Source organism: Mobula hypostoma, chromosome 13, assembly GCF_963921235.1.
Source record: "Mobula hypostoma chromosome 13, sMobHyp1.1, whole genome shotgun sequence".
NCBI lineage: Eukaryota > Metazoa > Chordata > Chondrichthyes > Myliobatiformes > Myliobatidae > Mobula > Mobula hypostoma.
The window spans coordinates 35,980,317-35,999,013 of record NC_086109.1 but is presented as its reverse complement, the minus strand read 5'-3'; the positions used below and the strand labels follow the sequence as shown (position 1 = coordinate 35,999,013).

The following is an 18,697-nucleotide window of genomic DNA, read 5'->3' as shown; positions in this document are numbered from 1 at the left end:
ACATCTACAAGGAGCATTGTTACAGGAAGCAGCATTCATTATCAGGGACCTCCACTATCCAGGCCATACTCTCTTCTTGCTTCTGTCATCAGGAAGGAAATACAGGGGCCTTAGGTTCCACACCCCTAGCTTCAGATGCTCAGGAACAGCTATTACCCCTCAACCATCAAGATCTTGAACCACAAGGGATAGCCTTCATTCACTACAACATTGAACTGATTCCACAACCTATGGACTCAATGACAAAGATTCCACAACTCATGTTGTCAATATTTATTATCATTAGCTTTGTTTTTTTCTCTCTCTTTGTATTTGCACAATTAGCACATTGGTAGTTTGTCTATCTTTATTTGTGTACAGGTTTTCATTGACTCTATTGCATTTCTTTGTACTTGCTACGAATGCCCACAGGAAAATGAATCTCAGGGCAGTATATGGTAACATACATGAACTTTGATCTTGTGTAGATGGATGGTTAATGCTTTGCACGGATTCAATGTGCTGAAAGGCATGTTTCTATGCTGTGTAGCTTCAATACTCTAATGATGAAAGAATTGGGTTTAAAGGTCTGGATTAGCTAAATTAATCGGGCAAAGTTAGCGCTTCAAGGCTGTGGAAAGGTATTTGTTATAGGGAGAGCAGTTATATATGGAGTTTGGGATGGAGCAGATGTATCGTGTGATCTGATGGAAGTTGGGGGATTCTAGTGGATGGAAGCTTAGAAACGTGATTAGGCCAAAGCCTTATGGTATGTCTGGAGGAGACGGACTACTCTGGAATGTGACTGGACATTGTCAATCGTTGGGGGTAGTGCAATATCAAAGGATACTTATGTCAATGATGTCTGATGAGAGATGAGGCCTGGGAAGTGAACAGATTTGAGGAGGAGTAACATAGGAGGAGATGGGGAGGTCAAACACAAGCAAACCAGACTTCAATGGTAAGAGGAGGATGGACAGCTGATGCTCAGGAGCTTGAAGAGACTCTGGTCCTGTGGCTGCTGATCTGAAAGTCATGAGCAGAAAAGAGAGGCCGGCAGGGGCAATGAGCAAAAAGCAAAAAATCTAAAGAGGTATTCGAGCTTCGTTAGGACCATCAGATATAGGTGCAGAATTAGGTCACTTAGCCCACAAAGTCTGCTCTGCCACTTCATCATAGCTAATCCAATTTTCCTCTCAGCCCTAATCTTCTACTTCTCCCCATATCCTTTCATGATCTGACCAGTCCAGAGCAACGTCTGGATTAAAAATATACATAAATACTTGGACTCCACAGCTGCCTGTGGCATTGAGTTCCACAGATTCACCACTCTCTAGCTAAAGAAATTCCTCTTCATCTCCATTCAAAAAGTACAGAGACTATTCTATATTCTGAGGCTATGTCCCCCAGATTAGACTCTCCCACCGTAGGAAACATCCTCTCCATATGCACTCTATCAAGGCCTTTCACCATTCAATAGGTTTAATGAGGTCAGCACTCTTCTTCTGAATTCTAGTGAATACAGACCCAGAGCTGTCAAACACTCTTCATATGGCAAGCATATTCTAAGATAAAGGCCCAAATTTGATCACAATATTCTAAGTGAGGCTTCACCAGTGCTTTATAAAGTCTCAATACTACATCTTTGCTTTTTATCTTCTAGTCCTCTTAAAATGAATGCTAATGTCACATTTGCTTTCTTCAACACAAACTCAAACTGTAAACTAACCTTTAGGGAATCCCAAGTCCTTCTGCACCTCAGTTTTTTTGTATTTTCTCTCCATTTAGAAAAGAATAACCCTTTCATTTCTTCTACTGAAGTGCTTGATCATATACTTACTGACATTGTATTCCATTGGCTATTTCTTTGCCCATTCTCCTAATCTGTCTAAGTCCTTCTGTAGCTTCAATATCTCCTCAAAACTACCTGCTTCTCTACCTATCTTCAAATCATCTGCAAATTTTGCAACAAAGCCATCAATTCTATCATCTAATCATTGACATATAATGTAAAAATAGTTGGTCCCAATGCAGACCCCTGTGGAGCACCAGTAGTCACTGGCAGCCAACCAGAAAAGGCTCCATTTATTCCAACTCTTTGCTTTCTGCCAATCAGCCACTGCTTTATCCATGCTAGAATCTTTCCAGTAATACCATGGGCTCATAGTTTGCTAAGCAGCCTCATATGTGGCACCTTGTCAAAGGACTTCTGAAAATCCAAGTACACAACTTCAAATGATTCTCCTTTGTCTATCCTGCTTGATATTTCTTCGAAGAATTCCAACAGATATGCGAGACAAGATTTTCCCTTGAGGAAGCCATGCTGACTATGGCCTATTTTATCATGTGATTCCAAGTATCCCGAAACTACATCTTTAACAATTGACTCCAACATTTTCCCAGTCACTGAGGTCAGATTAACAGGCTTATAATTTACTTTCTTCTGCCTTTCTCCCTTTTTGAAGAATGAAGTGATAATTGCAATTTTCCAGTCTTCTAGAACCATTCCAAACTAGTGATTCCTGAACCATCACTACTGCCTCCACGATCTCTTCACAAACCTCCTTCAAAGCCCTGGGGTGTACACCATCCGGTCTAGGTGACTTACCTACCTTCAGGTCTTTCTGTTTCCCAAGAACCTACTTTCTTGTAATGATAACTTCATGACCCTGGACAATTGGAACTTCCATCATACTGTTAGCATCTTCCACAAGGAAGACTGATGCAAAATAGCTATTCACTTCATCTGCAGTTTCCTTGTCCCCCATTACTACCACTCCAGCATATTTACTGATGGCTCGATATCCACCCTCACCTCTCTTTTACATTTTATGTATCCTTAGAAACTTCTGGTATCCTCTTTAATATTATTAGCTAACTTACTTTCATGTTCCATCTCTACCTTTATGACTTCTGTTGGTTTTTAAAAATTTCCCAATCCTCTAACTTTCCACTTTTTTTGCTGTATTATATGCCATTCCTTTGGCTTTTATGTTGGCTTTAGCTTCTCTTGTTAGGCTCGGTTGTGCTCGGTTGTGTCATCTTTCCTTTATAATACTTCTTCCTCTTTGGGATGTATATATCCTGTGCTTTCTGAATTGCTTCCAGAAATTCCAGCCAATGCTGTTCTGCCATCATACTTGTCAGTGTTTTTTTCCAATCAATTCTGGCCAACTCCGCTCTTATGTCTCTGTAATTCCATTTCCTCCACTGTAATACAGATATATCTGACTTCAACTTCTCCTTCTCAAATTTCAGGGTGAATTTGATCACACTGTACTATGATCACTTACCCCTAACGGTTCTTCTACCTTAAGCTCTCTATCAATTCTGGGTCATTGCTCAACACCCAATCCAGAATAGCTGATCCCCTAGTGGGCTCAACCACAAGCTGCTCTAAAAAGCCATCTGATAGGCACTCTAGAAATACCTCTTCCTGGAACCCAGCACCAATTTTCTTTTCCCAATCTACCTGCATATCAAAATCCCCCATAGCTATTGTAACATTGTCCTTTTGGCATGCATTTTCTGTATCTGTAATTTGTTCACCACAAATGTTTGGGGATCTGTATATAACTCCCATCAGGGTTTTTTTTTAACTCTTGCAGTTCCTTAGCTCTATCCACAATGATTCAACACCTCTTTCTAATGATTAGATTTCATTTTTTACCAACAGAGCAACACTGCCCCCTTTGCCTTCCTTCTGATATAATGTGTATTCTTGGACATTAACCTTCCAGCTATAATCTTCTTTCAACCATGATTCAGTCATGCTACCTACCAATCTACAACTGTTCTACAAGTTCATCTACTTTATTCTGTATACAGCACGTATTCACATTCAGTCTTGTATTCATCCTTCCAAGCCAGGTTGTGATGCAACCAGTCAGAATGTTCTCCACTGAACATCTATTGCTATTTGTAAAAGCCTTTGGTGACATACCAAATCTCTTCCAACCTCTCAAGAAATACAGACACTGGCATGTCTTCTTTATGTTTGGATTGATGTGATTCCTTTCAATTCTCTTACATCAGTCTCAACACATGATGTCAAGATATGTAATATACAGTGTTTAACATCACAGTTCATGTCTGGTGGTGTCTGTGAAAATGTGTGTCATTCTCACTATAGACCCAGAACTAATTTATATGATGTGTGGGTAAGAAAACCACTCATACTTTAATTCTCTGTTCATCCAGTTCCCTAGAGGGAAAGGACCCCAGTCATCATATAGGCCCACACACTCTCCTGATTGCACAAGGCATGGAAATTTATGCACATTATGGAAATGGGGTACAATAATTCAACCAGGATATAGACGTTTAGTTATCTTTGCTTAACTCAGTCCCAGAGCAATAAGGTGTACGAGCAACTCAACTGTCATCACTTTCTTCACATGTACCTTGGTGTCCTCTGCTTTTGGTCCATATAAGACCATAAGATACAGGAGCAGAATTAGGCCATTTGTCCCATCGAGTCTGCTCTGCCATTCCATCATGCTTCTGTATGATCTCACAAAACAACATCCTTTGACTTGATCCATCAATGCTGATTTGCTCACCCCGTATCATCAGAGGCTATTTGCACTGAAGTAATTCCTAGTCATATTCCATCTGGTGCCCATGAGCTTCCAATTGACCCTTTGCCTTTCCTTGTATCTCTGCAGAGATTGTTGTATTGGAACAAGACAATAAAACCATTAATCTCAGACGAGACTCATTGTCTCCTGTCTGTTATTTTAGATGTTTTCTACCACATAAAGCCCATGTATTTTAAGAAAATGTGATGAAAATCATTAACTCTAAACATGTTAATTAAGTCTTCATCTCTGTGAGTCCTTATGCTAAGCCAGGCCCCTAATTGCCACAGGCACTCTAAAGGTTGTAATAATTCTGTGATCGTTGTTAAAGTGAAATTATCTTTAACGGAACCGCTCACTAACCTTGTAGTTTAACTTTACAAACTAACTTAAATTTTTGGCAGCTACAATTACATATTGCCTTACTAGATATTCTTCGATCATACTGTACAAGGTAACACTACATATTACATCATCAAGACCAGATATCAATCAAGTTTAGCAGAATTTTGATAAAATCTAATCACATAATTCGTAAAAATGTAATTAAACTTCTGTGCTCATTATCTCCCTGAATGTTAGGATTGTAAATCTGTTGCCTGAGATAAGGCTATTAGCTTGTGGCTTGCTACCATTACAGGCTACTTCAGGATAAGTTAATGTGATCTTTTCACCCCCGTGTTAAATGGGGGAGAAAGAAATCATGAAAAGGAACTCAGTTTTATTCTCCCCTTATTTCTTTTTCAAGGAATTACTTTTGCTGCTAACCTCACCAAAGTCTAATTATTTAGCACAATCTGTGATTAAGTGGGAACATTCTGATCTGCAGAGCTCTATACAACACTAATTACTAATGGCATGCAGAAGAGCTAAAGCACAATGATGCAACAGCACAATCCCCACAGAGAGACGTGGTAAAATGAATACTGAAATAGAATAAAGGTTTACAAAAATTTTTATTTTCATGCAAGTGGGTTTCAGAGGCAAAATAGAACCTCTAGTCATTCAGCTTTAACGGGAATATGGAGGGAATAGATCACACAGGGAATGGAATTGTTCTTTCTGCTACCAAATACAATGGGTCACAATGTCCTCCTGTATGTCATAAGAAGAATATGGAAATTAATCTAAGTTCAAAGTACATTTATTATCAAGGTATATATACTATATACAACCTTGCAATTTGTCTCATTACAGGCTGTCACAAAGCAAAGAAACCGAAAAGAACCCATTAAAAAACCAGAAAACCATCAAAACATAATGGGCAGAGAAAGATAATAGTGCCAGCAATAAAAGTGTAAGCAAACAGCATTCAGAATTGAAGTTTACAAAAGAGCGTCAGTCCACGGACACAAAGCCATAGCCACAGTTCAGCACAGAGCCCAGTATCTGTCACAGCACGGTGAGGTGAATCGGCCCATCCCTCTCCCCCGACATTCTGACCTTTCCAATCTTGCCCGGTGCTTAAGTTATCTGAACATCAGGTCGTTTTACACTCTCAGACTCAGACTCAAACTCAGTCGCTTCAATTTGCTCTGTGGCGTGAACTCCTCTGCAACAATTCAGCCTGTACCTGCCCTTTCTAATTCAATGTGCTAAAGTAAAATAGTTTTGTTGATAATATTAAACAAGGCATTAAAATAAATGTATCCCTACTGCAGCATGATTGTGGCTGGTGGACCAAGTTCCCATACCAGGATTCATAAAAAAATGCGTTCTTATACTACCACTATGACAAATTAATGTGTGTAAGGCCATTTCATTTGTAAACAGCAGATGCATCTGAAACAAATGGCAAGACCAAAATAATGCTTTAATTTATGTAGTAGCTTCTGGACAGCAGGCTGCTTGCTCTATTCACAACCCTGGAAGCCAGATATCCAATCAGAGAAGGGCAAGGGCCTATAGATTTACTCAACCTATTGAATCCTTCTGAACAATAGGACTTTTGGCCTGTTGTGGTTATGCTGGCTCTTACAATATTTAATGTTGTCAGAAGATTGTTTCACTGCTGCCTTTCCTGTTTCTTCTATGATTCAAGCTTGTGAGAATTTTGTACAAAATTGAATCTCTGACTGAAGACAAATTGCAGTGATTGGAAAATGGGTTGGAATGTATCTTTGTTGCTTTCTGGCAATCTGATGTTGATCTTGCAACACAAATTCTTCTTTGCTGTAGTTGTTAAGTACAAGCTTCAGCCATTATTTGTGACACCGTGGAATCTTTGAGTTTTACTTCAAACATGTTTTCAAACTTACTCTAAAGTCAAAAAGAGGATTATTATTTTAACATGATTTATCTAGTTTTACAATTCTCACATGAAGTACTTTATTCATTGCTTTGTGTTTATAGAAAAGGGCACATTAAACTGCAATTAAATGTGGCAGTCAAAGCATCTTTTTCTTTGGCGCACAGAACATTGCAGCACATTAAGTAAAAGGGTGTAGAACGTTTGCTTATAATTAAGGTGTTATTCATCCTCTGAAAGTTAATATTCCTTGGCAAAGTAATCACAGTGTGTCAGTCAGTTCTTTTCAAGTCATCCTCCACTCTAAATAGCAGAGACTTCCTTACTCTGTTAAGATATGTAAGCATAGAAATTGCTTCTGTATTTTGTAGTTGTGTCACAAAATTTAAAAAAAAAGTTGTAATTATGTGTAAACTTGGCACAAACAACCCATTTACTAATAAAATTGATTTGCATTTGAACTTATATACTTAAACAGGCAGAAGAAATTGTTCCTTGTGGCACTGGTAGTCAAGTGCAGAAGGAGAAAAGGTAGTCAAGTGCAGAAGGAGGAAAGGTAGTCAAATAAAAGACAAAAACATTTAGTTCCAGGAAACAGATGTTGTAAAACTAATGAAAGTGCTGAATACAAATATAAATAAAAACTACCTACAAATAATATGGAAATAGGAGCTTAATGTTTCTATAATACATAATGTGGATAAAAGTTTTGTTTATACATGATAGTATATATGGTAGCCACCCCAAACAATGAGAAAAAAGGCCTTCTTGGGCACTTGGGTCATCAATCCAAGCCAAGAGAAGATCATTACAGACCTAGTACAAAGTACAAACTTTATTAGATTATGGGTTTAGAGTGAGGTACACATTTCAAAGAGTAAGACAGCAAAAGTTCAAAAATCCTTTGTTTTTTAACATGAGCTAATGTGGGGTAGAAAGGAGTGGTATGGGCTGTATATTACATTAACCTTTGGATCTCTTGATGCTTGATGTAGGTAGGTAGGTGGTTTCTTTTACTTGTTCTTTCCACTCCTGACATGATTATAAATGGCCACAGTAGGTAACTTATATGGAGTCCCTAAGCCAATCCAATGTTAAGTTCAACATTGACTGGAATCTCCTGCAATGCTGCTAGTGCCAGAAAGTATAAGTCTCTGCCATTCCTTTGAATTGATCAGCTGCACAGAGAGGAGAAGCTTGCTGCATGGGAAACAGCCTGTTCACTGTATCATACAACCCTTGCTTGTGTACTGACTTGCGTATCACTTAGTTAGCTGGGACGCAACATCCATGGTCAATTCCAACCAATGAAGGGCCTTAAGATGGATCAGTCAGTAATACCAGTTATGTTTTGGAACTCCAAAACATAAAATTCATCAAAAAACATGGAGCTGTGGATAAATGTGTTGATTCCATTTCACGTATTTTACACACACACACACACAGTGGAGATTATGTATTATCATAGATCATTTGAGGAGAACAGAGTCAATTCTTGGAGAAGAAAGGTGTACAGGGGTACCAGAACCATTTTAAGCAGTTTGAGAGTAAACTCCTACCACCAGCACAGTGGAGGCTCCAAAATCTAGATCGTTTTACAGCCACATTCTTTTATATATATTACATTAACCTTTGGATCTCTAGATGCTCAGGGTAGATAAGTGGGTTCTTTTGCTTATCCTGTAAAGCAATCTCAGATTCAGAGGCCTCCTCTGTGGTGGTGGGAGGAGTTGCCTATGTTTCTGGCAGCCCTGGACACCATTCTTCTCCAGGAATTGAATCTTTTCTCCCCAACTGATCGATATATCGTCTCCAGAAAATAACAGACGTAATCTCCACTGTGTAGGAGAGTTGTCCAGTTTTGTCCTTAATTTTTCTGAGTATTTACTTTGGATCACCTCTGTAGTCCCTCGCTAGGATATTGTCTGTCCATGAGGCAAACATTGAAGGCAAACCCTCAAATTGTCTTATTTGTTTGTCCTGCATACTCCTCCAGAGTTTGAGTTTGAGGAGATTCAAGCATGAGTGCACAGGAACAGCATAACTGGTGAGTGGTTGAGTGTGGAGTGTGCAGTGTTGCAATATGCAAAGAGAACATTGGCAAGCTTCTGATTTACTGTCAGTGTGGTGTACCCTGCTGACATTGCTTGCAGTGCATGCTTTCGGCTCTGGACACTATTCTGCAAAGTTATTCATAGCCGGGTTGTATGGTGTAGATATCCTATGTCTTATTCCATTCATTTTCAAGGCTTACTGACGCTTTTCCACAACAAACTGTGGTCTATTGTCACTGACTAAGTGTTCTGGAACACCAGTCCTTGAGAAGAGGCTTCTCAGCACCTCAACAGTATGAGAGGTTGTAGTGGAGGCTATTGTGAACACTTCTGGTCATTTTGTAGCTGCATCACTATTACCAAGAAATTTGTGCCGATGAATGGTCTGGCAAAATCCGTGTGAACCCTCTGCTAGAGCAATGCAGGCCACTCCCAGGGATGGAGAGGAGCTGCTTTTGGGAACTTCTGAATGCCTTGAACACATTCTTCTGAATGTGTTGGCATCCCGGACAGTGCGTGGTAAGTTGCTTGATCTGCTGATCTATTCCAGGCCACCAGGCAAAGTTTCGATCCAATGTTTTCATTTTGACCATGCCTCGATGACTGGCATATAGCTCCTCCAGCCCTTTAGTTCTCAGCTTGGATCGAAAATCAACCCTCAATCCCCACATAAGGGAACTGCCATCGAGGGCAAGTTCATCCCAGTGCTGGTAAAATGGGGGATCTGGAATTTCTGCTGCATGCTCCAGCCCTTTTGGGTTGCCATCTAGACCTAAGACAATGTGGTGTCTTTTCTGGTTTCTCTTTGTAATATTTCTCTGGTAATAGGGAGACTTTTGATTTGCATTAGGGAGAATATGTCAAGAGGAGTGTGGTCTTTCATAAATTTTTCAGGTGTTTCATTTTCCAAGAGTAAACAGGGCAATTTATCAGCATTTCAATGATTAGTTGTCTTCTTGAATTCGACCTTGTACTTCTGTCCTCCAAGAAACAGAACCGATAACTGCACCTATGCTGCTGCTGTTAGTGGAACACCTTCTGTGGATTGAAAATGGAAACTATTGATTGATGAAGCGGTTGAGGGAATTTGTTGACTGCCTACAAGATGGCTTTTTAGAGCAGCTTGTGCTTGAGCCTACTCAGGGAAAGGTTATCTGGGATTGGGTGTCATGTAATACCCCACATCTCATTGGGAAACTTAGTGTAAAGGAACCCTTAGGACACAGTGACCATAATATGATTGAATTCATACTGCAATTTGAGAGGGAGAAGCATAACTCACATGTATCAGTATCACAATGGAATAAAGGGAATTACAAAAGTATGAGAGAGGAGCTTGGCCAGCTGGATGGGAGGATGATACTGGAGGGGATGATGGCAGAGCAGAGATAGCTGAAGTTTCTGGGAACAGTTCACAAGGCGCAGAATAGATATGTCCCACAGAGGAAGACGTTTCAAATGGCAGGGCTAAGCAACTGTGGCTAACAGAGGAAGTTAAGGACTGCATTAAAGCAAGAAAAGGGCATATAAGGTAGCAAAAGTGGGTGGAAAGTTGGATGATTGGGAAGCTTTTGAAATCGAACAAAAGGCAACTAAAAAATCTATAAGAAGGAAAAGATGAAATATGAAGACAAACGAGACAATAATATAAAACAGGATACCAGAATTTTTTTTCAATTACATAAAGAGTAAAAGGGAGGTGAGAGTTGATATTGGACCACTCAAAATTATGCTGGTGAGGTAGTAATAGGGATCAAAGAAAAGGCAGTTAAACTTAATGAATACTTTGCATCAGTCTTCACTGTGGAAGACACTAGCAGTGTGCCAGAGGTCCGTGAGTGTCAGGGAGCAGGAGTGAGTGCCATTCCTATTACAGAGGAAAGAATACTAGGAAAACCTAAAGGTCTTCAGATGGATAAGTCACCTGGACCAGATGGATTACATCCCAAAGTACTGAGAGAGATTGCTGAAGAGATAACAGATGCATTGGTCATGATCTTTCAAGAATCACTTGGTTCTGGCATGGTCCTAGAGGACTGGAAGATTGCAAATGCCACTCCGCTCTTTAAGAAGAGAGGAAGGCAAAAGAAAGGAAATTATAGGCCAGTTAGCCTAACCTCAGTGGTTGGGAAAGTGTTGGGAGTCTCTTACTAGGGATGAGGTTTCAGGGTACTTGGAGATTAATGATAAAATAAGTCAAAGTCAGCAGGGTTTCTATGAGGGGATATCTTGCCTGACAAATCTGTTAGAGTTTTTCGAGGAAGTAGCAAGCAGGGTGGACAAAGCAGTGGCAGTGGATGTCATTTACTTGGATTTTCAGAAGACATTTGATAAAGTGCCCCACACATGAGGCTGCTTAACAAGATAAAATCCTACGGTGTTACAGGAAAGATACTGGCATTGATAGTGGAGTGGCTGACAAGCAGGAGGCAGTGAATGGGAATAAAAGGGGCCTTTTCTGGTTGGATCCCAGTGATTAGTGGTGTTCTTCAGGGGTCAGTATTGGGACCGCTACTTTTCACATTGTTTGTCAGTGATTTGGATAATGGAATGGATGGCTTTGTGGCAAAGTTTGCAGATGAGACGAAGGTAGCTGGATGGGAAGGAAGTGCTGAGGAAGCAATACGATTGCAGCAGGCAGAAATTGATCATTTCCTGAACAGTCAGGGCATCAACGGATATAGCGAGAGGGAAGGTGTGTGGAGTTGAGTGGGATCCAGGATCAGCCATAATAGAATGGTGAAGCAGACTTGATGGACGGAATGGCTTAATTTTGCTCCTGTTCCTTGTGTCTTATGATCAGTAATGAGCATAAACTCTCTCCTATAAAAGTACTGGTTGAAAATTTTTACTACCCAAATCCAGACTCAAGGCCTCTCTGTCAATCTGTGTGTAATTTTTCTCGGCAGCTGTAAGGTAGCGTGATGTGAAAGCAGTGGGGCATTCACTTCCATCATGAATAACATATGAGATGACGATGTAGATCATAATGTGTGAGTACACTTCTTTGACTTTTGGAAAGCCACTTCACACTGCTTTGTCCATTGTTATTTCTTTCTGATCTTTTGTAATGCATTCAAGTGGCGGAGCACATTAACCAGGTTTGGCACAAACATGTTATAATAATTGACAAATCATACAAACAACCACAACTATCACACTTCCTCTGCCCCTGGGGCATTCACCTCTGCTGAATTTTCTCAGCACAGTTGTGTAATTCTTGTACATCAGTGGTGTGACCATAGTAAGTGATGCTTGATTTAAAGAATTCTCACTGGGTGCATTGTGATCTGTGCCCATAATTTTCTAAGTTTTTTTAACACTGTCTTGAGATATTGGCAATGATCCTTATCATCCTTACTGGTAACAGTAATGTCATCAAGGCAACACTGAGTGTTTGGGTAGCTTTACAGCACCTGGTCCATAGCCTTCTCCCAGAGGGCAGGTGCTGATGCTACTCCAAAAATAAGCCGCTTATAGTGATAAAGCTCTTTGTGAGTGTTCTTGGTAAGAAACATTTTGGCCTCTTTTTGCATCTCCATCTGTGGGAAGGCCTCAGCTAAAGCCACTTTGCTGAAGTGTTTTTCACCAGAAAGGTTTGCAAAGATATCAATCCTGGCAGAGGGTATTAATCTACATTCAGTACTAGGTTGAATAGTGACCTTAAAATCACCACAGATTCTGACAGACCCATTCTTCTTGGCTACTGGACCACTGGTGTTGCCCATGGCTCCACTCAACCTTGGAAAGAATTCCTTCAGCCTCCATGTCATCTAGCTCAGTGGTTACTTTATTACGGATGTTATAAGGAACCAGGTGAGATTTGTAAACCTTGCATGTGGCACTTTCACTGAACACTATTTAACCCACTGCCATCTTTGAACACTGCTCTGGGATTATCCAGTACCTTTCTTAATTCACTTTCACTTGACTCGATTGTAGGGGATGTGGCATGAACATGGTGGATGAATCTCCAGTCAAGTTGTAGTTGTCTTAGTCAATCATAACCCCGCATTGATGGCCCTCCTGTTTTTACCATAAACAAGCCCAGTGTGGCATGTTGGTTGTTGTATTTCACTGCTACAATGTCATTCCCACAGGAGTTACAATATCTTTTCTCTAGTACAAGTTCTTAGTTGGATACCTGCAGGCTTCATTTCAGTATTTCTGAAATGTCTTTCAAACTCTTCTTGTGGAATGACTGAAACAGTCAGGCCAATGTCTCATTCCATTTTAATTAATTTGCCCTTCTCTCCTGGTGTAAGCCATATTGCTTGCCTCCTATTAGGTTTCACATTTTAAATCTGAAGTCTACCCAGTCCTGTGTCATAATTATCAGATTTTTCATGAACAAAAAGCAGATTACTGCTCCTTTTGAAACAGCAACTTGACTTTTTATCTTTTTATCTACTCTGTGCAATCCATTTATTTTTGGCTTCCTGTCATGCTTCTTGTATGCACTTTTACAAGTTTCACCTTTAAACTTTGGAGGGCGGAGCTTAGTCAAGATGGCACTAAACGGTGACTCCTTTGTTTGCATATTTGGAAACAGCCCTATTTCCATCTTTAATATCTCTAATTTTCCCCTTCATAGTTCTTTTGATGACCCTGACCTGAAATTAGATGCTGATTTCACTTCTTTGCAGGAATGGGACCCGCTCTCAGGGTTTCATGACTGGCAATTAGCTGACATGCCAAGGGCACGGCCTAAGAGTTTGGCTTGCCTTTGGAGGCCTAGGATCTCGGGGCTCTGGAAACGGGCGGATCGAAGGTTGGTGTCCTGATAGACCGGTGTATCGTGGGAGTCAGAAGATCTTTGGCTGTGTGTCCAGAGACCTGAAGTTTCAAAATGCACTTTTAATATGGTAAACCAGTGAGTTTTTTGTTATGTCTCCCCTCTCGTTGTGAAATGGACACATCTCTTTCTCCCTTATTAGAGAGAGATAGCCTGGCATGTCGAATACTGGGTGAACGCGTAGTCTTTGGAGTACTGCAAGTCTGTGTCTTTGCTGTTGCTTTTGCTGCACACTTGAGTGCTCAGTGGTGGGAGGGGGGTTTGTTGCTTGCTTACGTGCGGATGGGAGGAGAGCTGGGGGGTACTTTGGGATTCTAACATTTATCTGTCATTCATTCTTTGGGGCACTCCTGTGTTTTTGTGCATGGTTGCGAAGAAAAAGCATTTCAGGATGTATATTGTATACATTTTTTCCGACATTAAATGTACCTTTGAAACCTTTGAACCCTTTAAAATCTGCATTGCTCTGGTGTGTATGAGACCCTGCCACAATGGTAACCCAATTTGTTCTTCCAGGCAGGTTTCTGTTTAGACATTGCAATTTTGTTCATGCTTACTTTCAATCTGATTGTAACTCAACTGTGCTACTGGCTACCATTTCCATTGATACAACAACTTCAACTACTCTTTTAAATGTGAGCTATGCCTCAGTTAGGAGCCAATTTTGAATGCCTTCTTGTAAGATTCTATAAAGTAAATGATCTCTCAGTGCTGCAGAAGGTCCATCACTAAGTTTACATTGCTCAGACAATTTCTCAATTTAGCCACATACACTGAAATGGACTTCCCTTACTTTTGATTCCACTTATGAAACCTGCAACCAACAGTAGTTTTGGATCTAAATTATTCTGCATTACTTTCTCGACATCTGCAAAGCTGATTTCAGTTGGTTGGGTTGGAGCAGATAAACTTCTGTATTCTCTTCCATCAATTACACTCAGCCAAATTGCTATATTTCTCATTGGCTATTTCATTTACTGCAAGATACTGTTCAATCCATTCAGTGTACAAAATCCAGTTGTCGTTTGTGCAATCAAACACGTCTATCTTTCCAATGTAGCCAGCCATTTCTGCTTATCTTGTTTATGAATTCATGAATTTCATCTACTTTCTGCCTTTTTTTAAAAACTGGGCCATCCCTGTCCCCTTCCGAAGAGACACGTGTTGTGCTTTTTTAACTCATATGTCTCGCTGCACATTTTCTAAACTCAAACTTCTTGGGGCACTTCAACATCCAAGCTTCCCTGGATCCCATGCATTCTGACTTTCTGAACAAGCCTACTGTGTGGAACCTTGTCAAATGCCTTACTAAAATCCATGTAGATCACATCCACTGCACTACCCTCATCTATATGCCTGGTCACCTCCTCAAAGAACTCTATCAGGCTTGTTAGACACGATCTGCTCTTCTCAAAGCCATGTTGACTGTCCCTGATCGGACCATGATTCTCTAAATGCCCATAGATCCCATCTCTAAGAATCTTTTCCAACAGCTGTCCCACCACAGACGTAAGGCTCACTGGTCGATAATTACCCGAACTATCCCTACTACCTTTTTTAACAAGGGAACAACATTCGCCTCCCTCCAATCCTCCGATACCATTTCCATGGACAATTAGGACATAAAGATCCTAGCCAGAAGCTCAGCAATCTCTTCCCTCACCTCGTGGAGCAGCCTGGGGAATATTCTGTCACGCCCGGGGTCTTATGCATCCTAATATATTTTAACAACTCCAACACCTCCTCTCCCTTAATATCAACATGCTCCAGAACATCAACCTCACTCATATTGTCTTCACCGTCATCAACTTCATTCTCATTGTTGAATACCAAAGAGAAGTATTCATTGATGGCCTCGCTCACTTCCACAGCCTCCAGGCACATCTTCCCACCTTTATCTCTAATCGGTCCTACCTTCACTGCTGTCATCCTTTTGTTCTTCACGTAATTGAAGAATGCCTTGGGGTTTTCCTTTACCCTACTCACCAAGGCCTTCTCATCCCCCCTTCTTGATCTTTGCAGCCCCTTCTTAAGCTCCTTTCTTGCTTCCCTATATTCCTCAGTAGACCCATCTGATCCTTGCTTCTTAAACCTCATGTATGCTGCCTTCTTCCACCTTACTAGATTTTCCACCTCACTTGTCACCCGTGGTTCCTTCACCCTACCATTCTTTATCTTCCTCACTGGGACAAATTTACCCCTAACGTCCTGCAAAAGATCTCTAAACATCCACTACATGTCCATAGTACATTTCCCTGCAAAAACATCATCCCAATTCACACCCGCAAGTTCTAGCCTTATAAACTCATAATTTGCCCTTCCCCAATTAAAAATTTTCCTGTCCTCTCTGTTTTTATCCTTTTCCATGATAGTGTTAAAGGGCAGGGAGCGGTGGTCACTGTCCCCCAGATGCTCACCCACTGAGAGATCTGTGACCTGACCCAGTTCGTTACCTAATACTAGATCTAGTATGGCATTCCACCTAGTCGGCCTGTGAACATATTGTGACAGGAATCCAGCCTGGACACACTTAACAAACTCTGCCCCATCTGAACCATTGGAACTAATCAGGTGCCAATCAATATTAGGGAAGATAAAGTCACCCATGAAAACAACCCTGTTGTTTTTGCACCTTTCCAAAATCTGCCTCCCAATCTGCTCCTCTGTATCGCTGCTGCTACCATGGGGCCTATAGAATACTCCCAATAGAGTAACTGCTCCCTTCCAGTTCCAGACTTCCACCCATACTGGCTCAAAAGAGGATCCTGCTATATTACTCACCCTTTCTGTAGCTGTAATAGTATCCCTGACCAGTTAATGCCACCTTCCCCCCACCCCCCCCATCCCTTTTAAAGCACTGAAATCCAGGAATATTGAGAATCCATTCCTGCCCTGGTGCCAGCCAAGTCTCTGTAATGGCTACTATATCGTAATTCCATGTAGGTATCCAAGCTCTCAGTTCATCACCCTTGTTCCTGATGCTTCTTGTATTGAAGTACGCGCACTTTAGCCATTCTACATTACTACCTTTACACCCTTTATTCTGCTCCTCTTTCCTCAAAGCCTCTTTATATGTTAGATCTGGCTTTACTCCATGCACTTCTTCCACTGCTCTATCACTCCGGGTCCCATCCCCCTTGCAAATTATTTTAAACCCACCCAAACCATGCTAGCAAACCTACCTGCAAGGATATTGCTCCTTCTGGAGTTCAGGTGCAACCCATCCAATCTGTACAGGTCCCACCTTCCCCAGAAGAGATCCCAATGATCCAAAAATCTAAAACCCTGCCCCCTGCACCAACTCCTCAGCCATGCATTCAACTGTCATCTCCTCCAATTCTTACCATCACTGTCACACAGCACTGGCAGCAATCCTGAGAACGCCACCCTTGAGGACCTGTTCTTCAGCCTTCTGCCTAGTTTCTGAAACTCGCACTTCAGGACCTCATCCCTCTTCCTGCCTACGTCGTTGGTACCAACATGTATCATGACTTCTGGTTGCTTTCCCTCTCATACCAGGATGTTGTGCACCCGGTCAGAGACATCCCGGACCCTGGCCCCCATTTCACGCACATCTGCTCTCACTCCATCCTCCTGCCACCCCACTAGGACTAGGGTTCCCCTGGTCCTCACCTACCACCCCACCAGCCTCTGGGTCCAACATATTATTCTCTGTAACTTCCGCCACCTCCAACGGGATCCCACCACTAAGCACATCTTTCCCTCCGCAACCCCCCCCAACCTTCCGCAGGGATCGCTCCCTATGCAATTCCCTTGTCCATTCGTACCCCCCATCCCTCCCCACTGATCTCCCTCCTGGCACTTATCCTTGTAAGCGGAACAAGTGCTACACATGCCCTTACACTTCCTCCCTTACAACCATTCAGGGCCCCAGACAGTCCTTCCAGATGAGGCAACACTTCACCTGTGAGTCGTCTGGGGTGATATAGTACGTCCGGTGCTCCCGATGTGGCCTTCTATATATTGGCGAGACCCAACACAAACTGGGAGATCATTTTGCAGAACACCTATGCTCTGTCCGCCAGAGAAAGCAGGATCTCCCAATGGCCATATATTTTAATTCCACATCCCATTCCCATTCTGATATGTCCATCCACGGCCTCCTCTACTGTAAAGTTGAAGCCACACTCAGGTTGGAGGAACAACACGTTATATTCCGTCTGGGTAGCCTCCAACCTGGTGGCATGAACATTGACTTCTCAAACTTCCACTAATGCCCCACCTCCCCCTCGTACCCCATCCTTTATTTATTTATATACACACATTCTTTCTCTCTCTCTCCTTTTTCTCCCTCTGTCCTTCTGACTATACCCCTTGCCCATCCTCTGGGTTTTCCCCCCTCCCCCTTTTCCTTCTCCCTGGGCCTCCTCTCCCATGATCCTCTCATATCCCTTTTGCCAATCACCTGTCCAGCTCTTGGCTCCATCCCTCCCCCTCCTGTCTTCTCCTATCATTTTGGATCTCCCCCTCCCCCTCCCACTTTCAAATCTCTTACTAGCTCTTCCTTCAGTTAGTCCTGACGAAGGGTCTCGGCCCGAAACGTCGACCATACCTCTTCCTAGAGATGCTGCCTGGCCTGCTGCGCTCACCAGCAACTTTGATGTCTGTTGCTTGAATTTCCAGCATCTGCAGAATTCCTCGTGTGAGGCAACAAACCATGTGGGTTTACGTATTTGACAAACCAATTGTAGGAGAATTGTCGGAAGAAGGGCATGTCATGCTGGTGAAGTAGGAGGCATTCTTCATAGATGTGAAACTGTCAGAGGAGCTGTTTTACACTACATTTAATCAATGTTGCATCTACACTTGGGAACAATTATTAAATTCTAAGCAAAAAAAATAAGATCAATCAATGTGCAAGCATGCATTTACATTAGACATACATTTACTCGTGGTTACACACACTCAGACAAACACAGAGAGTGAGGCAAGTTACATATGGTATCAACTACATTTACGTAAGATATTCTGCAAATGCTGGAAATCCAAAGCAACATGCACAAAATGCTGGAGGAGCTCA

The 18,697-nt window shown here is 41.7% G+C and overlaps 1 protein-coding gene across 1 annotated transcript in view; it reads right to left on the bottom strand.

Annotated features, from left to right (window-relative positions):
• The window catches only part of LOC134355538 (metabotropic glutamate receptor 4-like), a 1,343,412-nt gene that overhangs the window by 90,208 nt on the left and 1,234,507 nt on the right, over positions 1–18,697 (bottom strand). The window lies entirely within an intron of this gene.